We start from the raw sequence: 23,462 nt of genomic DNA, 5'->3' as shown, positions 1-23,462 counted from the left end.
TTTCCACGTAAGGAAGATCCATAACTTCATTAGTTGTAATTTCTCGTTTATATCAGAATTTGTATAACATAAATAGTAATATGGGCCATGTGGGTTCACACGCATTCAACGTTAAGAACATTGTAGGTTTTCCTAATTCCCAATTCAGCATATTATTGGAGTCAACATAAATGAGATGGAAATTAGGAAAATTTCCATCTCATTTATGTTGACTCCAATAATATGCTGAATTGGGAATTGATTTTAGAAATGAAAAGTTAGACTCTAATGACTTGTTTATAAATCTGTTTCGATTCCAATATAGAATGAGTAATGTTAGCTGTTATTCCTACCGATTTAAATGCAATTTGCAAATTTTCTGCGGTACGCATTCGCATAATTTTCATTGCCATATATAGCAAATGTTGGGGAGTTACTCCACAACGATCAGATCTACGAATTTCACTTGATGCCATCATAAAGGGAGTAATTTTCAATCCATTTTTAAATTTTCATGCATGTCCCAAATATATAGCCGGAAAAGAAAGTTCTTCTGCACGAATATCAAATATGAAACTTGTTGGAGATGATTTCTGACCCAGTGCTATACATAAATATTTATCTTCAGATTATAATAATGTTTGTTATTGAATTATCAATAGTTCACCATCATTGTTGACAGGTTCCACAATTTCATCTAAATGTTCCTGTTCGCTATCATCATTTGTTCCCAAGAAATCGTCATTCACTTTTATGCCATAGAATTTATACAAAGGTGAATTTATCAAATACCATACACCTCAATCAGATCACCTCACAGGTGCCTAGTCTCCAGATGCTGCAATTTGCAGAACTCAAGCCTTTCTTCATAGGAGCACCCCTTTGTTCTCCTCACCAGTCTTGTTGCCCTTCTCTGTACTCGTTCTAGCAAATCTACATCCTTCCTAAAATGAGGCTTCCAAACTTGTATGCAGTACTCAAGGTATGGCCTGACCATTGCTTATAAGGCAACTGTCAGGCCACACCTTGGGGATACAAGGGGGATAATCACCTCCTTATCCCTGCTCGCAAAATTCCTGTATATCATTGACAAGACCCTATGACCTACTCTAGCAGCCTGTCTGTATACTCAGAAAACTTCATATCTGACTGCACAATTATAATTTGAGAACTTGAAGCTGATTCCACAGGTCAAGGTTTCTTGACTTGTGGAATCAGCAAAACTATGATCAGCAAAACTACAGATAGGATTTCGAGTCAATGGAAGAGGATCATTAATATAAAAGAGGAAAAGAGCGGAAGAAAGAACTGAACATTGAGGAATTTCAACATTAGTAGATATGCTAGAAGACACAGAACCATTTACCATTGTCTGCAGTGAATGGTCAGAAAGAAAACTGGATACCCAATTACAAAAAACCATGACTGCGTTTCAACTGCTTGAGTTTCACCGAACTTACAACTGTATTTGTCCATATAAGAGTAACATTAGCCAGTATATCACCAGGTGGATTGGCACTGATCAGATGGAAGGTTTTCTTAGACAGTTTAGGAGTTGGTGGTTAATGGCTTTCTCCATTACTTTAAAAAGAGTAGAAGTCCAGTGGGATGTCAATTGGATGCAAGGAATTTGTCAACATTTTTATGAACTAGTGGGGTATAAGCATATTTCCAAGCAGAAGGAAAAACACCAGTGGAATAAGAAATTGTAAAAGGCAACACAGAACAGGAATAAGTTCAGGAGCAAATGTTTTGAGAACAGGTTAAGTGAAGAAATACCACTTGGACTTGAAACTTTCTCTGCATCAAGATTATTTGAAATTCTTCTGAAATCCTTTTGATGAAAAACCACAGGAGACACTGAATGAGCAAATGGAATGGTAGGAGGTGGTTTACCAAGAGATTACCATTACAGATGACTCTCATCAACCGGTGCAATACCATCACTTTGCTTATTGGAGGCTTGAAGTGGTGGAACCCATTCCACCATGTTTAGTCTCCAGAGTTAAGTTTCGGTCAACCCTACCCCATCTCTTCCATCATGCAGTATGACTCAGGACTTTTGAGGTTATGATGGACGTCATGGTGAGATCCAATTTTCCTTACATTTCGAGGGTACAGCTCTAAAACGGTGTTTGCAGGCCGGCTTCTAGTTAGTACACTGGACCAAACTTATTGGTAACTCTTTAGGAGGCTTCCAGATCAGCTAGTGTATAATTTTGCTACCTCTATGCTTCCAGAAAGTGACTGTAGGGAGTCCAAGTAGTGTGTATGTGGGGGGCATTGTCGAGGCCACTTATGTCAAGGATCTGGGTATATTCTTACCATGTGCATGCCATATTAGGGGTAGAATTTTTCTCAGCCTGGTCTGTGCTTGTTAACAGGAGAGACTACTTCTATAGGGATGGGATACACTTAAATAGAAAAGGTGCAAGAATATTTGCTGATGCTATTGAGGCAGAGTTAGGTGGGTTGAAAAACTGCTAGTTTGGGGGGGTACACGGACTAATAGATTAATAGTAGCCGCTGGCAGAGGTGAAAGTGATTCTTGCACTACTTCTATTGAAATGCAATTGAACAGCAGCCTGGAAAGCAAGGCAATGGGGATTTCCAGAACTGCTGGGAGTCGTTGTTGTTGTTATTATTTGGTTTTTAGGAGCATTAGCAACTAAGGCCATATTGCTCCGAGGATATGCGGTGGTCATTCTCAACCTTGCCGCATCCTCCGTATTTGGTGCTCACGGGCTCGAACCCCGGTCTAATCAAGAAGCGTGTGCTACACACTGCCACTCCTGCCCACCTGGCTACGGAGGCACCCTCGCTGGGAGTCATAGTGGAACAAGTAAATACTTAGGGTAACTAAGGGTAGAAACAGGTGCATGTATACTTGCATGTACACCAATGCAAGGAGTATAGTTAATAAATTTGATGAGATTGAAGTGTTGGTGAAGACATCAAATACAGATATTGTTCGGATAACAGAGACATGGTGTCACACAGAGATAAGGAATGCAGAATTGGAATTTGAGGAGTACAATGTGTACAGAAAGGTTAGACAGGACAGCAAGGGAGGAGCAGTTATGCTGTTAGTTAAGAAACACATAAAATCTAAGGAAGTGCATCCAACTGATGTTGGTGGACAATGCAATGTTGAGTCTGTTTGGTGTGACATAAGCACCGGGAAAGGAAAAATGAAAGTAGGTGTGTGTTATAGGTCTAATAAATCTGATGAGTATAATGAGCAATTGTGCAAAGAACTAGTGTGGGTCAGTAAATCAGAGTGTCTTATAATGGGGGATTATTTTAATTTCCCATAGATTGACTGGAATTTGTGAGTTGGTCACTCACACACTAGCAAGGCTTTTGTGGATTTATTGGATGATTGTTTTCTCCATCAGTATGTTCGGGAAGCAACTAGAGGGAGTAATACTCTTCATCTGATTATCAGTAGTGATTCTTCATGCATTTAGAATCTGCAGATAAAGGAACCACTAAGTGGCAGTGATCACAGTGTGCTGAAGTGGGATTTACTCAAAGAGGTAACTACCATCAAGGGTAAAGGGAAGGGTTTTTGCTTTCGTAAAGGTGACTACAGTGGTCTGAGATAGTATTTAAATTCTATACGGTGGGACCAACTGATGATGTTACCAACAGCAAATTCAAAATGGGAATCATTCAAAGAATTAATCTTGGAAGCTACTAGGCTTTACATACCAACTAAGAAATATTATTCAAGATTTAGGCCTAAATGGATGTGAGATGAACTAATTAAACATGTTTGTTTGTTATTTGTTTTTTAGGAGCTGTTGTTGTTGTTGTTTGGTTTTTAGGAGCATTAGCAACTAAGGCCATATTGCTCCGGGATATGCAGTGGTCATTCCCTGACCTTTCCACAGTCTCCGTATTTGGTGGTGACGGGCTCGAACCCCGGTCTAATCGTGTGCTACGCACTGCTGCTCCTGCCCATCTGGCTACGGAGGTGCCAATTAGACATGTGACGGAGAAGGAAAATGCATGGGATACATATAAAAAGTGACAGAGAAGTCTATGACAAATATAAGCTGGTCTGTAACCAAGTCACAAAGGAAGTTACACAGGCGAAGGCAGATTACGAGAAGTCTTTGGCAAAGGATGCAAAGAAAATCAGCAAAGAATTCTTTACTTATGTAAACTCTAGAAGGAAGGGGATGAATCAGATTGGTCCACTTGATATTGATGGTTCACTGGTGATGATCCTGCTCAGGTAGCTAACAAACTAAATGAATATTTTGCATCTACATTCACACATGAGGAGTTATTCAGGGACGGGAATGCCAGAGGTGTATTAAACTCTGGTAGTAAGCTAGAAAACCTTGTAATAACTGAGAGTAAAGTGGAGGAGATTGTTGTTTTCTGTATTTATAAATGATATTGATGATGGATATTGATGATGTAAGTTTTGCAAATTACAGTGTCTGGAGACTAGGCACCAGCGAGGTGATCTGATAGAGGTGTATAAAGCCTTGAATGGTTTAAGCATGCTCAATGCTGATGGGATTCTTTCTCTAGCTCAGAAAAATCACCTGAGAGGGCATAAATTCAAATTGAGGAAAGACAGATGTAGGATAGACGTGCGGAAATTTGCCTTTAGCCAGCGGGTGGTTGGTTGGTGGAACAGACTGCCATCCCTTGTGGTGGAGGTTGATAGCCTAAATAAGTTTAAGGCTCAGCTGGACAGGTATTTTGAACGAACAGAGGGGTGAAGTGGAAGTGGGTTTTTTTTTTTTTTTTTTTTGGCTGATGCTGCATAAGCTTGCTTTCTTGCATCAAATGCCTCTACTAATGCTAATGCTAATGGTATATCAGGCGTAATGTCCAAGTTTGCAGATGATATGAAGGTTGGCAGGGTTGTTAATGATACTAATGACAGTACACTGCTGCAACAGAATCTAGCAAAGTTGAGCAGATGGGCTGAGAGGTGGCAAATGAAGTTTAACATTGACAATGTCAAGTACTACATATGAGAAGTAGTAACCCCAGAGTAATGTATGAACTGTGTGGTACTACACCAACATAGTGGCATAGTGGCATAGTGTTTTGTGGAAGGCGCCACCGGTGGTTTCCCACATCTGCGCCATGGTACTTTGTGAAGAATTTACAGAATCTCTGTAAAAGCCAGAAAAAGTGTGGTGTCTGGTTTGTGACAGAGTTGTGCTGTGGTCTGTTGTTCTGTCTCTGGCTGCTTAGCCGCAAGGCCCCTAAGGGAACCCCACGTTGCCCGCCACCACCACTGGGAGGTGAGCCAGGCTGCCCATTATACTCTGGCTGGCCTCCGCCAGGGTTGCCTGAGCTTCCTGACGGAGCCAAAAAAAAAAATAAAAAATAAAATAAAAAAATAAAAAATAAAATAAAATAAAATAAAATAAAAATAATAAAAAATAAAAATAAATAAATAAATAAATTAAATAAAATAAAAATAAAAAAATAATAATAAAAAATAAAAAAATAAATAAATAAAATAAATAAAAATAAAAAGTAATAAAAATAAATAAGTAAATAAAAAAAAGAAATAAAAAATAAAAATAATAATAAAAAAAATAAAAAATTAAATAAAATAAAAAAATAAATAAATAAATAAAAAAAAAAAAAAAAAAGGAGAGAGAGAGGAGCATAGAAAAAGAGAGGATTTGAGGGAGAATGAATTTGGGTGGGTTGACGGGAGAATAAATCCACCCTAATTTAGGCGAAGTATAGGAAAGAGTGTGGGTTTAAAAGTCACAGGGGACAGGTGCCCCTGTGTAATTGTCAATGGCATAGTGCCTGTAGATCCCGCACTGAGGTCAGTGCCAGCAATCCCGCACCTAGATCGGTGCCAGCAGTATATCCTACCCATTTCGGGTTTGCGATGACTTTTAAATCCCGCACTCCGAGGAGTGCCAGCATCCCGCACCTTGGATGGTGCCTGCAGTGGATCCTACCCTATTTGGGTTTGCATAATTATGTCTGCATTTTTCTGGGGGAATGGAGAGTTATCCCACGCCGGTCCGGTTTAGTTGTTGGGCTCTGAGTTCTGCAATCTTAGCTCGCCTAAGTGCAAATGTTTCTTGCGCATAGGTGGTTAATGCCTTATAGGTATGTTCCTCGAGTAGCAGAGTGGATTCTTGATTTCGAGGGTTTCTCTGTATTGTGGTGAGGAATTTAAGCCTAATGTTGTCGTAGCTGGGGCACTCATACATGAGGTGCCCCCAGGACTCCTCTTCGCCGCAGTGGCAACGTGGGTTATTCTCGATTCCCATGGCGGTCAGTTTTTGTTGGAAGGATCCATGGCCGGTGATGATAAAGGTCACATGGAGGCCAGGCGAAAACAAGGGTGGGGGTTCTGGGTGAGTTGAACTTATGGATGGAAGGAATCGTTTTGTGATGGCCCCTTTTGTTGTAGTGTCCCAGTCATGTTGCCATATCTCTTGTAGATGTTTGGTTATCCGTTGTCTTTCCTGCCTGGTGCCGTTTGTGGTGTCAAGTTGAAAATTTAGCAGTTGGGTTGGAACTCCCTTCCTTAAGTGATAAAAAAGCCCTCTTTTAACCACTTCTAAGTATAGTGGCTGACATCCAGTTAATACCTGCAGAGCAGTGGTGCTGACGGTGCGGCATGCCCTGCAAATTGAAAGGAGCATGAATCTTTGGATTGAATCCAGCTTACGTTTATTTCTTGCTAGGATGGCTTTTCGGTACCAGATGGAGGCACCATAACACACAATTGGCACGTATGCCGCTTGGTATATCAGAGTAAGAGCTTTGTGCTTCAGCCCCCAGTCTGCCCTGCTGACCCGCCTTATCATAGCACTGTACCTTTGAATTTTGTTGGCTAGATACTTTAGGTGGTGGTGGAAGGTAAGCCCCGAGTCTAAGAAGATACCTAGGAGCTTGACTTCAGCGTGCAGCCGTATGGGCATAAAGTTTAATTTTATTGTAGGTGGTCTTGTGATTTGTAGCCTGCCTTTAAGGAGTATGGACTTTGTTTTCTCTCCTGAAATGGTAAGGTTGTGCAGGGCTGCCCAGTTCTGAAGTTTTACCAGTGCTCCATTTGCCATTTTCTCTAAGTTCGTCCTGGTGTTAGCACATACCAAAAGGACAAGATCATCTGCGAAGGCCAAGGGCTCAACACCTCCCAGGTCCATGCCCAGGAACTCATCCAGGACAATAGACCAGAGGAAAGGGCCAAGCACAGAGCCCTGCGGACAGCCTCGATCGATGTACCTAGTCACTGTCTGGAATCTGTTGGTAACTTGGACTTTTCTACCAGTTAAATATGACCTTAAACTGTTGTATAGGTTGTTGGAAACATTTGATTGCCGAAGCCTCCGAAGAACACTGGGCCACCATAGTCGATCAAAGGCCCCAGCGAAGTCTACCATGATTGCAAGGGAGTACTTAAAGGCTGTGTGAGTTGCTTGAGTGATTAAACTGTTAATGGCATCTTCTGTGCTGCTACCTGCTTTGAATCCAAATTGCTTGTCACTTGGAAGTTTTTGTTCTTCATATCTGGCGGTTAAGCGAAATAGGAGCAGGCGTTCTTGTAGCTTGGCCATTACAGAGAGCAAGGCAATCGGGCGGTAGGAGGTTGGAATTTGTGGTGGCTTGTCGGGATTTTTCAATATAAATTTCAAGGTTGCCGTTTTCCAGGATGTTGGAAATGTGCCTTCTGTCAGGCACCTATTTAGAAGGCTTAGGAGAGTAACAGGATAGCATTCTGCAAATTTTTTAACCACATCCACTTCCAGCAGATCAGCACCAGGTGTTTTTCCTACTTTCATTTTGCTTATTGCCAAGTCCATCTCAATGTTAGTGAAGGGGGGATTCCACAGAGGCAGGATGATAGTTGTGATTTTCATCTACTATTTCTTGTTGTTGTTGAGTCATAGCTGCAGCTTCAATGGGATAAATGGTGTCTAGAATATTGTTAATGCTATCCTTCCAGGTGTAAGTAGAGGAGCCATCCATCTTTAGTGTCGTATCGAGTACCTCTCCTCGCGGCAGCTTGTTTGTTACGATCTTGAAAACTATGCCCCAGGGGTCCTTATTCCCAGAAGTGGATACCAGGGTTTGCCACGTTTGCTTTTTACTTTTACGAATTAGCTTTGTGTATTCATTTCTGACAATGCGATAAGCCTCCCTGGCGGCATCTACCTCATGGGGAGGTAGCCTTGATCGAGCCTGCTGGAACATTTTTCTTGCATGGTGGACTCTTCTTCTGAGATCCTGTAGTTGGGGATTCCACCAGGGAACTGCATATCGGTAGGGCCTTCTGCGTGGGATGGAGAGATCACATGCAGATCTTATGGCAGTGGTAATAATCTGTACACAATCGTCTGAAGGGAGTGCTTCAGGGAGTGGAGTGTCTTCAGGGAGTCTTCTTGTTAGCTCAGTCCGAAAACATTGCCAGTCTGCCTTTTTTGAATTGTACCGTATCACATCTCGTGGGATCGGAGGGGTCCGTTCCACAGAGCGAACCAGAGAAAATGATATCGCTCTGTGGTCCGACGTGGTCCAGGCTTCTTGTACAGTCCATTTGGCTAGTTTGTTGGCAATGTCTGGGGTGGCTGCTGTAACATCTATAGTGCTCTCCCAAAGGGGGGGCCGCTGTAAGTTGGAAGTTGATCTGGTCGGTTTATTACTTGGAGGCCTGTGGCTAGGAAGAATTCTTCTAGTTTTGCACCATTTCTTTGTGCAGATCTGTCAGGGGTGCGACTGTGCCAGAGCAGAGATCTGCAGTTTGCATCCATGGCTATTAGTAGTCGTCCCCCCGGGAGAGTCTCAAGAGCCATCTGAATAGTTGAGATTGCTGGGGTGATGTCTTCACCAGGGTGAGTATATATTGTTAACAGGAACAAAGACCCTAACTGAGTTATGATTTGTGCACAGGCACTGTTTGCAGTGCAGAGTGGTGTAATCTTTGTTGTGCTGATTTCTGGATTTCTGATGATTATTGCTGCCCATGGGGTTTCGGTTTTACAGTAGACCATTTTATAGGATGCAGGGTAACCTGTGACCACACCTGAGCGAACATATGGTTCCTGTAATAAGGCCACATCAATTTTGGTTTCTTCTATTTTCACTTTTAGTTGGTCAGCTACCAGCCTCGCTCTTTGTGCGTTCAGTTGAACTAATTTTATTTCATGGTGGCAGTTTATAGAGGGGCCTCTATCCATAGTTGATTCTCATTTGGTATTGGCTTTTGGCTTTCAGGTATACCATACAGTTCCCATCCCTGATTGAGTGTTGATGAGGAGCTTTCACTGCTTTGCAGTTTGCACAGACTGGGAGCTGGTCTTTTGCTGGGCAGTCACTGTACTTGTGCCCTTTCTGGGCACAGTGGCCACATGTTGAATCACGCTGGTTGCATGTGTGTGATGTGTGGCCAAAGCGAAGGCACTTGTAACATTTCGTAACTGAAATATGCTCCTTAAACCTATGGCTTCCCCAGCCTATGAAAATGTGACTCTGTGTTTCTAAGATTTGCCATGCTCGCGTGGAGAGCTGGATTACCCAATTGACATTTGAATATGTTTTAGATTTAGTACTGTATTTTGGGCTAACGTCTTCTTCCACAGTGTCCTCAGGTAGGTGCAGACTTAGATTTTTGTGGTAAATTTCCTCTTTGAGTTCTTCTGGGGTTACACCTTGCTGTATGTCAAATAAGACAATTGAGGGTCCTTTTTTCTTGGGAGCCTCTGCCTTTAAACCGTACTTAATCATAATTTCATTACTTAAAATTGTTTGTGCCTCTTCTCTGGAGTTGGTTTCAATTACCACACCTGGGTGTCTAGTCTTCCGCATACTTTTGATCTGGATTGTCTTCATTTGGTCTTTTAGATTTTTGGTTAAGGTTTCCTTTACAGCATCACTTGTGTCAAGCTGCGCATCTTCTGTTGGCTTAATCAGGATTATATGTGATTCTGTCTTTCTTGTTAGTGTTTTGGTTTGGGGTCCATTTGGTTTATGGGATGCTACTTTAGCGCCATTTCGCAACGCCTCCGCAAAGGTAGGGGGGCCTTGTTGCATTTGTTTTCCCCCTTTCTGAGGGCGAACCTCCCATTTCGCTTGCAGTTTTTCGTATTCGACGTAGAGGTTTAAAATCACCGTCTCCATCTTGCTGAATATGGTAATGAGGTCAGTGCGGATAGCAGCAGTAATTTTCGATGATTTTCCCACATACTCCTCAAGCGTCCCTCTGATAGCCATAATTTGGTCAACTGGGGTTCCAATTAGAGGGGGGTTCGGGTTTGCAGCTGGTTCTGGCACTTCGTTTGTTTCTTTATGTGCATCTTTGTTTACCTCTTTGCTGGTCTCTTCAGTCACGTCCGGATGCGAGCGAGTCAATTGTTGTGAATCCTTGGGTTCACAACTGCTTCTCTTTCCCTTTTCTAGGCAGTAGATTTCGCCTAATTGTAGCTCTTCGACAGATAAATCCGCAGGAGTGGGAGAGATTTGGTCAGTTGTTGTGCTGTCTCTCTCTGCGTTGTTTTTTCCAGCACTTGAAATGCTGCTTTTACATTGGCTGCAGTAGTATCTAGATCGAGCCGTGGAACTTATCTTTGGAATCGTAGATCTTCCAGAACAGCACTCCCCCAGTCTTCTTTTGCAGGGGCCATTACAGATCAAAAAGACTTTAATATTTTTTCCGCAGCAATCACAAGTTTGTTGGCTTGCGCGACCAGGCATAATGATTATTAAAAGGAGGGAAAATTGGCAAAGAACAAATATTTAGAGTAGCACTACAGTTGGGGCAGAAGGCTTCTGCAATTTTTATTATTATTATTTTTTTTATTTATTAGAAATATTACTGCAAATTCTATTTAGTTTCTCAAGTTTCTTATTTTTAAAGAGTTCAACTGCTAGGCAATAAAAGCACTTCCTACTATGTGAGGAGTGTTTGTGTTCAGTTATATTTAGCGTTAACACGACTTTCCCTTTTTAAGTGCCCCAGAGGGTAGCCGATGTCCGCTGCAGTGAGACAAAGTATACAGACCACCTGCCGGTTGACCTAATTTAGGCGATCTGTAAAATGCTGGTCAACGTGACCTTGTGCTGGAAAGCATTCCGCTGGCTATAATGCTTGGCTGAACAAAATAAGATATGTATTCAAGTTTTTAAATTGAGAATAAAGTTGTTTACCTGATAATTTAGTGGGTACAACTTGCCTCAGGAAAAAGCACACCAAAAACTGATTCGCTGGATATCAGAAACTCGACAAGATGTTGAGCATAGTCCTTTAAACTATTCATTGAACAGGAGCCTGAAAACATGCGACCGCACAGTGAGTTCACTAGATTTACCGCCTTACTACACCAACAGTGGAAGAGAGTGAAAGGGACCTGGGGGTAATTGTGCAGGCAGATATGAAGTTTTTAGAGCAGTGCAGATGGTCTGCAAGAGTAGCTCATGGTGTCTTATCAATGATATACAGGAATTTTTCTAGCAGGGATAAGGAGGTGATTATCACCTTGTATAATAAGGCAATGGTCAGGCCACACCTTGAGTAACGTATACAGGTCTACAGGCCTCATTTTAAGAAGGATGTAGAGCTGTTGGAAAGAGTACAGAGAAGGGCAACAAGATTAGTGAATGATACAAAGGGTTGCTCTTATGAAGAAAGGCTTAAGTTTTGCAAATTACAGTGTCTGGAAACTAGGCACCTATGAGGTGATCTGATTGAGGTGATGAAGCCTTGAATGGTTTGAACATGCTGAATGCTGATGGGATTCTTTCTCTTGCTCAGAATAATTAGCATTAGCATTAGTAGAGGCATTTGATGCAAGAAAGCAAGCTTATGCAGCATCAGCCAAAAAAAAAAAAAAAAACCCACTTCCACTTCACCCCTCTGTTAGTTCAAAATACCTGTCCAGCTGAGCCTTACACTTATTTAGGCTATCAACCTCCACCACAAGGGATGGAAGTCTGTTCCACCAACCAACCAACCACCCGCTGGCTAAAGGCAAATTTCCGCACGTCTATCCTACATCTGTCTTTCCTCAATTTGAATTTATGCCCTCTCAGGTGATTTTTCTGAGCTAGAGGAAGAATCCCATCAGCATTGAGCATGCTTAAACCATTCAAGGCTTTATACACCTCTATCAGATCACCTCGCTGGTGCCTAGTCTCCAGACACTGTAATTTGCAAAACTTAAGCCTTTCTTCGTAAGAGCACCCCTTTGTTCCATTCACTAATCTTGTTGCCCTTCTCTGTACTCGTTCCAGCAGCTCTACATCCTTCTTGAAATGAGGTCTCCAGACCTGTATACAGTACTCTAATCGTCTACAGTAATCGTGCGAGAGGGCATAAATTGAAATTGAGGAAAGACGGTTGTAGGATAGATGTGTGGAAGTTGCCTTTAGCCAGCAGGTGGTTGATTGCTGGAACAAACTTCCATCTGTCGTTATAGAAGTTGATAGGTTAAATAGATTTAAGGCAGAACTTGACAAACATTTGGAGCCAGTAGATGGGTGAAATAAGGATTTTTTTTTTTTTTTTTTGGTTGATGCTATATAAGCTTGCTTTCTTTCACCATGTGCTCACACTAATTCCAAGAATGATAATCTGTCATCCAGTGTTACGCCTAAATATTTGTTGTTTGAGACATACAGAATTTGAGAGTTGTTCATTAGAATTTTTGGAGGTCTATTGTATGCCAAATGAGTTTGGAAAATCATAAACTTTGTCTTGCTGGTAGAGATTATTAATTTATTCACTTGTGCGAAAGCCAATAAAGCATACAGTATGGGTTAGATTCGCTCTTCAATTACCCTCCTCGATTATCCTTCCACTCACTCCAATAACCAGATCATCAGCATAAGCTATTTTGAGAGTGTCCTCAAAATAGTTTTTGAGAGTTTGACAGTGTCCACATCTGTGCCATGGTACTTTGTGAAGAAGTACATTAACTCTGTAAAAGCCAGAAAATGTGTAATGTCTGGTTTGGCAAGTTGCTACAAGAGATAAAAGGATAGTTCAGTGGGAGACAACAGAGAGAGGGAATCAATGGACAGGGCTGTGCATATGGGGGTGCATTGGATGTGGTGCACCAGAGCTGCCGATTTAGGGGGAGCCCCAATTGAGGGAGCCATCAAAGTCTCAACATAAATAAATGAGGCCCTTTAATCCCTTTTGCATCCAGGCCCCCAGTACCTTTGCATGACCCTGTAAATGGACACTGCTCTTTGTGGGCCCATTGTTGTTTTGTGTATTTATCAATGATATCGATGAAGGTGTATCAGGCTTAATGTCCGAGTTTACAGATGATACAAAGATTGGCAGGGTTGTTATTGACAGTAAAGACAGTATGCTACCGCAACAAAATCGAGAAAAGTTAGGCAGATGTGCTGAGAAGTGTCAACTGAAGTTTAACAATGACAAATGCAAAGTACTGCATATGGGTAGCAGTAAACCGAGAGAAATGTTCCAACTATGTGGTACTACACTCAGGGAAGTTAAGAATGAAAAAGACCTGGGGGGTTATTGTGCAGTCAGATACAAAGTTTTCTGAACAGTACAGACAGGCTGTACTGCACTGTCAGAGGTCTGGAAGCCTCATTTTAGGGAGGATGTAGTTGCTAGAATGAGTACAAAGAAGGACAACAAGATTGGTGAGAGGAACAGAGGGGTGCTTTTACCAAAAAGGCTTAAGTTCTGCAGATTGCAACGTCTGGAGACTATGCACTTGCAATGTGATCTGACAGGTGTATAAGGCCTTGAATGGTTTGGGTCAATGCTGATGGGATTCTTTCACTTGCTTAGATTACAAACCTGAGGGTTGTTGTTGTTATGGGAGTTTAATGGCACATAAGCTACTATGGCTATAATGCACTTCAAACCTGAGAGGGCACAGATTAAAATCGAGTAAATACAGTTGTAGAATAGATGTGCAAAAATTTGCCTTTAGCCTGTAGGTAGTTGATTGCTGTACCAGTCTTCCATCTGTTGATGTGGCTGTTGATAGCTTAAATAAATAAGGCTCTACTAGACAAAAATTTGGAGTGACTGGATAGGTGAATTGGGAAGGGTTTTTTTTTTTTTTTGGCTGATGCTGTATAAGCATGCTTTCTTGCATCATATGCCTCAACTAATGCTAAATAATGTAAAAGTTGTTTTTTTGCATTCAACTGTTTTATAACTTTAATAATAGTTATTGTATTGTATCAAATATCCAAAAATTTCATTACTTCATACAGCATGTCTCCCCCACTTTTTCTTACTATTGAATATACCATGAATTGCCAAACTAATAGAGTAAGCAGATCTGCGAAAAGATCTAAACCTCCCAAACACTTCCAAGTTCATTTCACAAATATACGTGGTGTCAATTCTAATCTCAATGATGTCCATTTCCACTTGCGGTCTGCCAAACCCCCATGTACTTTTTCTGACAGAATCTCAGTTATCGGTTGACTCAACTACTGCTCATCTCAGTTGCCCAAATTATTCGCTGTATGATTCCTTTCGCCTCAAAGGTGGTACTTGTACATATGTCCGTACCAATATTCCCTGTCAGAGAGTGGTAATTTCGAATCTCCTCTTTTCAATCTTCTCTGGCTTAAAATCTCACTACCTCATTCTGTCAAATTTATCTGTTGTCTCTACCGTTCTCCCAACTCCACTAATCATTTGGAACTCTTTGATTTTCTCTCTTTACAACTTGACTTTCTCCAGTACATCTTTCCTAACAATGAGGTAATTTTCCTCGGTGATTTTAATGTTCACAACTCCAGCTAGCTTCCCCTCTCTAGTCACACAGACCCAGCAGGTCGAGATGCAGAGGCTTTTGCAATTACTAATGAACTCGCACAGATTGTTCATTTACCTACCAGAATACCAGACAATCCTAACCATACAGCCAACATGCTTGATCTTTTTCCCTTCAAAGTATATGGTCGAAGTGAGTGGTCCTTTAGGCACCTCAGATCACAACCTGGTGATTGTCGCTTCTCCAATGGAGCCTTTATCTTATGGCTATTCCCAACCTCATGTTGTTTGGCATTACAAGAATGCAAAATGGGATGACCTGCGAGATTTCTTTTCTTCTTTTCATTGGTTGGACTACTGTTTTACAACTTCTGATGTCATTGTTTGCTCAGATCATATCAGTGAAATTATTCTTGTAGGAATGGAATCCTTTATTCCACATTCCACTTTAAAATCTCATCCTTTATCCAAACCTTGGTTTTCCAATAAATGTGCTAAGGTCATTCAGTAGAAGAATGTTTCATATTCTAACTGGCTTGTTTCCAATTCCTCAGTTTCATTTTCTGCCTACACCAAAGCTCGTAACAATTGTAAAGCACTTATCAATCAGTCCAAACTAGATTTTGAACAGGCTAAAAGTAGAAAACTTGCTTCTTGCCCTAATGGTAGGCAAGCATTCTGGTCTCTTGCCAAAGCTATTGGGTGCAACTTTTGCCTATCTCTGCTCCCACCTCTGTCAAAACCAGATGGTTCTGTTGTCACTTCAGCCAAGGATAAAGCTGACCTGCTAACATCCCATTTTTCTTCAAACTCATGTATTAATGATCTTGGTAAAACACCTTCCACCATTCCCAACACACTCCATTCAATGCCTCCTGTGGTTTTCCATCAGAAGGATTTTTATGAATCTTAATGCTAAGAAAGCTCCACGTCCTGATGGTATTTCTCCACTTGTTCTCAAAACCTGTGCTCCTGAACTTACTCCTGTTCTTTGCCACCTTTTTTTACTTTCCTATTCCAAAGGTGTTTTTCCTTCTGCTTGGAAATTTGCTCATATCCAGCCAGTTCCCAAAAAGGGTGACAAATCCCTCCCATCCAATTATCGTCCGATTGCAATTACTTCTACTCTTTCTAAAGTAATGGAGAAATCAATTAACCGCCAACTCTTAAACTACCTAGAAACCTTCCGTCTGATCAACTATCACCAGTATGGATTCCATCAGTTTCGATCCACTGATGATATTCTGGCTTATGTTACCCATTTATGGACAAATTCAATGGAAAAGTTTGGTGAAACACAAGCAGTTGCTCTAGACATCTCAATGGCTTTTGATCATGTTTGGCATAAAGGTCTTCTAACCAAGCTTCCATCTTATGGTTTGCCAACTGTTTTTTGCAATTGGTTATCCAGTTTTCTCTCTGATTGCTTTACAATCGTTGTAAGCTCTGGTGTAGACAGATAATGAACCTGGACATACTGATGCAAGCCAATTGCAATATGCATCATTTTTATCTTGAAGAGCCTTAGCACATTTATTGGAAAACCAAGCTTTATATAAATGGATAAGATTTTCTTTGGAGTGTGGAAATAATGAATTTTGTTCTTAAAAGAATAATTTCACTGACACAATCTGAGCAAACATTGACATTGGAAGATTTAAAACAGTAGAGAAAAGAAATCTTGCAGATCATCATATTTTGCATTCTTGTAATGCCAAACAACACGAGGCTGAGAATGTCCGTGAGAAAAAGCTCCATTAGAGAGGAGACCATTACCAATTTGTGCTCTGAGGTGCCTAGAAGGCCACTCACCTCGACTGTGTACTTGGAAGTGTTGTTCGTGACAAAAGATCAAGAATATTGGCTATGTGGTTAGGATTGTCTGGTATTCTGGTAAACAAATGAACAATCCATACAAGGTCATTAGTAATTGCAAAAGCCTCAGCACCTTGACCAGCTGGGTCTGCATGACTAGAAAACTGAAAGCCTGCTGGAGTTGTGAATTTGCCAATGAAAAATGAATTATTTTAAATTCTATGAAAATTATCTCACTGTTAGGAAAGTTGGACTGGAGAAAGCTGAGTTTCAAAGAAAGGAAGTCAAAGGGTTCCAAGTGATTAGTGGAATTGGGAGATTGATAGAGGCAACAGATATAGTTGACAGAATGGGATAAAGAGATTTATCCCAGAGAAGATAGAAAAGAGGAGATTTCAAATTACTACATCTCTGATAGGATAGGGAATATCAGAGTGGGTATATGCATGAGTACCACATGTGAAGCAAAAGGAATTATATAGCAAATAATCAGGATAAATGAGATGAGCAATGGTTGAATCAACCAATAAGTGGGATATTGTTTATGTTCAATAAATCATCATATATCATCAAAGTTTCAAAGAAAGAAAGTCAAAGAATTCCAAGTGATTAATGCAGTTTGGAGAACAATAGAGGCAACAGATGAGTTTGACAGAATAGGGTAGAGAGAATTTAAGTCAAAGAATATCAAAAAAGTAGAGATTCTAAATTACTAATTCTCTAGTAATTTAGAGCAAACATATGGTGCAATATGCACAATAAATAAGTAATAAACGAATGTGCACAATAAATGAATAGTCACAATATAAATGATAAATAAATATATTCAGACAGTTTAGTTTTTTCTGTTTATATCTCATTTCTTTACAGTCAGATCTAAATCAAATTTACAATACTTTTTTTTTTTGGGTGGGGGCAAGTGTGTACCCTAAAGAGCTGCACTCTTACTTCTCAAACAAAGTATTTCAATCTGGCAATTCCAATCTGCCTGCTTTTTCCATCATCAAACAATAGATATCCTTAATTAGCTACCTTGTACTGAGCAGTGAATAAATGTATTGAATCTAAACTAACTAAGACATTTGTCTAAAGATGACACCAAATAGTTCTGAAATTGATCACAGTAGTTTTTAATTAATAATACATTCATGTTCTGGGTGATGTTATTGATAAAAATGGTATTAGTTAATTTTAGGTAGATTCATGGATAAACATAGTCATTTCTAAAGGCCATAAGCTAATTTGTTATTATTTTTTTTTTTTTTTTAGGAGCATTAGCAACTAAGGCCATATTGCTCCGGGGATATGCGGTGGTCATTCCCTGACCTTTCCGCATCCTCCATATTTGGTGGTCACGGGCTCGAACCCCGGTCTAATCAAGAAGCGTGTGCTATGCACTGCTGCTCCTGCCCACCTGGCTACGGAGGCGGCTGCCATAAGCTAAAGCTGCCAGTGTCACAGGAGGGACAATTTACAGTTCCCAGGTAGTAAATAAAAGAAAAGCATAATGCAGAGTTTCATTATTTTCTCTAACTAGTTCAACACCCACATTGAAAAAGTATCCTACTTCTTTAGTGAAATCTTCACATATGTATTCACACAACAAGTAATGCATGAGTTTACATTATTATTTAGAGCACTGATATTATTTATAGCAACCAAATTATAAAACACCATTTTATTGGGAAAATCAAGTAATGCTATGCTTGTTTAGCAAATACAGTACTTGCATTCAAAACACAAATTGAGATATAGAAGTGTGCAGTTCAAATACTGTATATGGGCAAACTAATTTTTTAAAAATATACTGCCCATACCAGATATGATTAAGTCAGGCAAGTGGTTAATAGTATACAAAAGAGCTTCATTTTCACTGATTTCTCCCAGAGAGCATTGAAAAGTATGGAACAAAAGAGTGAAAATGAAAATGCTTTGAAATATACCTTTTATAACAATCCATATTTTGCATAACAAACTTTAAAATAAAGAACTGAATGGCTTCCTGATTCTTTGCGAATTTTGCAATTCAAATTTTAACAATATTTCTAAGGTTAGTTAGTTAGCATTATTTAGTTAATGTATGCAATGCATTACATTTCAGGTATGTTCAATTTTTTTTTCTTAAATTAACTGAATTTTTTTTCTTTTCCTCTGATGAACAGAAGTGTAAAGTAAATAGAGTTATCTTCTTATCAATTAATTACTAAGATTATAACCTCACAAAACTTTTAAAAAAGCTCTATAGGTTTGTGTTCTCTAAACTAGCTGTTCGGTTTAATTACAACTGTATAATATTTATTAATCTTCTCGTGCATACTCTTTTTTTTTTTTTTTTCTTTTCTTTTTTTAAGTCCATTTTCCTCCATATATACCTATCGCTTCATAAGTGACATCACATTCATGACTCTTATATAACTAAAGCTAACAATACTTCATTAAAATTACATTTAATCTATGTATTTCTTTTTCCACACAATTTGTATAGGAAAAAAATAAATAATTGCCGGATTTCTATTTTTTCAATTTTAATAAAATTTGAGAAAGCTAAACAAATCATTCTAAAAGAACTAAACATAAAATTCCATGAAAATCCATCCAATGGCACTTGTTACATGCAGACAGGCAGATATGGTGAAGACAACAGGCGCTTAGCATATATTATCTGAAAATGCCTAAAAATGTCGAAAAATTTACCTTTCTTCTTTTATACCACTGAAATACATGGTTGTGTTAGGGTAAATAGGTGCATTTATACTTGCATGTACCCAATGCTAGGAGTACAGTAAATAAATTTGATGATTTGAAGTGTTGGTGAAGACATCAAAGGCAGATATTGTTGGGATAACAGAGAGAATTGGTGTCAAACAGAGATAAGGAATGCAGAGTTGGAATTTGAGGAGTATGATGTGTACAGAAAGGATAGAAAGAGAGGAGGGGTAATGCTGTTAGTTAAGAAACACATAAAATCTAAGGAAGTGTATCCAATTGATGTTGGTAGACAATGCAATGTTGGGTCTGTTTGGTGTGACATAAGCACTGGGAAAGCAAAGTTGAGAGTTGGAGAGTGTTATAGGCCTAATGACTCTAATAAGTACAATGAACAGCTGTACAGAGAAAAAGTGGGCCAGTGAATCAAAAATTTCTTTTTCCATACAATTTGTATGGGAAAAAAAAAGAACTTGTCGGTTGGTCACTCATACAATAGCAAGAATTTTGTGGATTTATTGGATGGTTGTTTTCTGCAGCAGTATTGTTCAAGAGGCAAGCAAAGGGAGTAATAGTCTTGATTTGATTATCAGCAGTGATTATTTGTGCATTAAGAATTTGCAGATAAAGGAACTACTAGGTGGCAGCGATCACAGTGTACTAATGTGGGATTTACTCAAAGATGTAACTACCATCAAGGGTAAAGGGAAGAGTTTTGTTTTCGTAAAGGTGCCTACAGTGGTCTCTGACAGTTTTTAAATTCTATACAGTGGGAGCAACCGATGATGTTACCAACAGCAAATTCTAAATGGGAAGCATTCAGAGAATTAATCTTGAAAGCTATTAGGCTTTTCACACCAACTAAGAAATAATGTTCAAGGTTTAGGCCTAAATAGATGTCAGATAAACTAATGAGACTCATTCCAGATAAGAAAAATGCATGGGATATGTATAAATCATCAGGTGACACAGAAGACTATGGGAGATATAAGTTGGTCTGTAATAAAGTCACAAAGGAGGTGAGTCAAAAGAAGTCAGATTATGAGAAATCTTTGGCAAAGGATGCAAAGAAAACCAGCAAAGAGTTCTTTACTTATGTAAACTCTAGAAGGAAGGAAATAAATCCAATTGGTCCACTTGATATCGATGGTTGATGATCCTGCTGAGGTAGCTGACAAACTGAAAGAGTATTTTGCATCTATATTCACACGTGAGGAATTCTGTAGGGAAGTGCAAGCCAGAAACTTATCAAACTCTAACAGGGAGTTAAATGATTTTGTAATAACTGAGAGAAAAGTGAAAGAGAAATTGCTGAAGTTAAACATAAGGAAGGCATCTGGGGTGGGATCTATCCAGTTATATTAGAAGAGACAGCAAAAAGGAAGTAGGCAAGCCCTTAGCCATGATTATGAGGGCATCCTTGGACTCAAGGTAAGTCCCCAAGGATGAGAGATTTGCAAACGTATCTCCAATTCACAAAGAGGGATCAAAAGGTGACATACGTAATTACAGACCTGTTAGTTTAACTTTTGTTCTGGGACATATAATGGAGTCACTGGTTAAAGAAGTACTGCAGGATCATCTAGACAAGACTGCAGTTATAGTTCAGACACAGCATGTGTTTGTTAAGGGGAAGTCTTCTCTGACCAATTTGACTTTATACTATTATGAGGTCACAAAGGAACTGGATGCAAAAAATAATTTTGATATCATATACTTGGATTTTGGGAAAGCTTTTAATACTGCTGACATAGATCAGTATGGTATTAAGGGCAAATTGCTACAATGGATAAAACGATTTTTGAGTGGGAGAAGACGGAGAGTGGCAATCAATGGACACTGCTCTTCTGGACTAATGTTATTAGTAGAGATCCCTAGGGTTCCGTGTTGGGCTCATTGTTGTTTTCTGTATTTATCAATGATACTGATGAAGGCATATCAGGCTTAATGTCGAAGTTTGAAGATGATATGAAGGTTGCTAAGGTTGTTAATGATTGTAAGGATGGTACGCTACTGCAACAGGATCTAGAAAAGTTGAGCAGATGGGCTGATAGGTAGCAACTGAAGTTTAACATTTACAAATGTAAAATACTGCATATGGGTGGCAGTAACCCCAGAGTAACATACCAACTGTGTGGTACTATACTCAGGATAGTGCAGAACATAAATGACCTGGGGGTAATTGTGCAGTCAGATATGAAGGTTTCTGAGCAGTGCAGACAGGCTGCAAGAGTAGCTCATGGAATCTTGCCAATGATAGATAGGAATTTTGCTAGCAGGTATAAGGAGGTGATTATCCCCTTATATAAGGCAATGGTCAGGCCATACCTTGAGTACTGCATACAGGTCTGGAGGCCTAATTTTAGGAAAGCTGTTGAGCTACTAGAACGAGTACAGAGAAGGGCAATGAGATTAGTGAGTAGAACACTCTGTTACAGATAGGCTTAAGTTCTGCAAATTGTAGTACAAGGAGACTAGGCACCTGCGAGGCGATCTGATTATGGTGTATAAGTCCTTGAATGACTTGAGCAAGCTCAATGCTGATGGGATTCTTCCTCTTGCTCAGCTTCTGTACATGAGGGGGGGGGCTCAAATTCAAATTGAGGAAAGACAGTTGTAGAATACATTGTGTAGAAATTTGCCTTTAGCCAGCAGATGGTTGATTGCTGGAACATACTTCTATCTGTCATTGTGGAAGTTGACAGCTTAAATAAATTTGAGAGAATGGATGGGTGAAATGGGAGGGTTTTTTTTTTTTTCTGGCTGATGATATATAAGCTTGCTTTCTTGGATCTTATGCCTCTTCTAATGATAATGCTAAATGCTTTATTTGATTAAATTAAAACTTTTTAATTTACATTAAAATTTTAGTATTTATATTAAAATTTGTTGTAAAAAAATGACAATTCTACTGAGTCAAGTGTTGATTTTCGCAAAACATTTGAAAATCATTTACAAAAAGTTTATTGTTAAATTTAACAAACCTTGAACAGAACATATCTTTGCGATATCTTCTATGCCATACCATTGCTTTCTGTTGCATTTTTTGTGTAGTCAAATTCTTGTCTCTTGTCATTTCTTCTTCATTTACTGATCTGATTTCATTGCTAAGTAGCTTGTTTCCAGTCAAATAGTTTTGGGCAACTTTACCTATCACTGAATGTGAAGCTTTTCCAATACTCAACAGAAATCATCAGTTCATTTTGAATCAAAAGAGGGAGTAATACCCAATCCTTCAATACTACTTAAGTTATTAGAATATTTTGTAAATTTGGTTTCACTGCTTAATTTTAAGTAAGTGCACTTATGAATCTATTCAAGTAACTAATTACTTCATTATACAGGCAGTTCTCGCTTTACGAGTTCTCGGGTTTACGAGTTTTTTTTTTTTCAAGTATCAAGTATCAACAAAATCAAAAATATGAATATTAATTGCAAAAAATGAATGTTAAACATTCATAAATACTGCATTTCAAACCACAAGTGTAGCTATACAATACAGTGCACCCCACTTTACAATATTAATCCGTTACCATCGTAACACAAAAATATCATAATGTGAACCCAATAACATTGTTTTTTGGTAATTCGTTCCAGGACCTCGGAAGTTCAAATTTCCACTATATAACTCCCTAAAAGGTCGTTTTTATAGTGTAAATTGCATTAGTTATCAATTCAAATCATTAAACGCACCACACTTTCATATGTTATAAGAATCAATTTTGAATAGCTTTGTGATATTTTTCTTAAGCACATTTCTGGAAGTCACGACCATAAAACAATAAAAACAATTTGCGCTTTCCGGTGTATTGGGCTTTTCTGTTACTGCAAGCAATTATAAATGGGTAGTAAACTCAATTTACTGCATTTGTGAAAATATCGAAAGCTGGATTTGTGTGGGTTTTTATGTTATTATAGCGAAATGTGTTTGCCCTTTACTGAAATCTTCAATCATATAAAAAACATAAATAAATTTTCAGAATCTTCTCTTCTCTTTTTTTTTTTTTTAAGCTTCGTAAACTTGTTACTCCAAGTAAATCATGTTAGTTGCAATTTATGCGTTCCGTTAAAAAATGCTTATGCAGTATTGAAATTTATAAAGAAAAGAGATTATCTTGGAAACAAATGCCTCATGAAGCATTTCTGAAGAAGACGACTCCTTGTGCAACAAACCAATGAGTGCTGAGCCAATAATGAGTGATAAATCAGTGTGCATTTAGTCGATGATGATGATGATGATGAA

The 23,462-nt window shown here is 39.1% G+C and overlaps 1 protein-coding gene across 1 annotated transcript in view; it reads right to left on the bottom strand.

Annotated features, from left to right (window-relative positions):
• vtd (RAD21 cohesin complex component verthandi) overlaps positions 1-23,462 on the bottom strand; it is a 475,837-nt gene that overhangs the window by 362,077 nt on the left and 90,298 nt on the right. The gene's annotated exons all lie outside the window — the stretch shown is intronic.

Source organism: Mastigoproctus giganteus, chromosome 6, assembly GCF_048544385.1.
Source record: "Mastigoproctus giganteus isolate SK-2022 chromosome 6, ASM4854438v1, whole genome shotgun sequence".
NCBI classification, from domain to species: domain Eukaryota; kingdom Metazoa; phylum Arthropoda; class Arachnida; order Uropygi; family Thelyphonidae; genus Mastigoproctus; species Mastigoproctus giganteus.
Note: the sequence above shows the minus strand (reverse complement) of the source record. Positions and strands in the feature narration are given on the sequence as shown.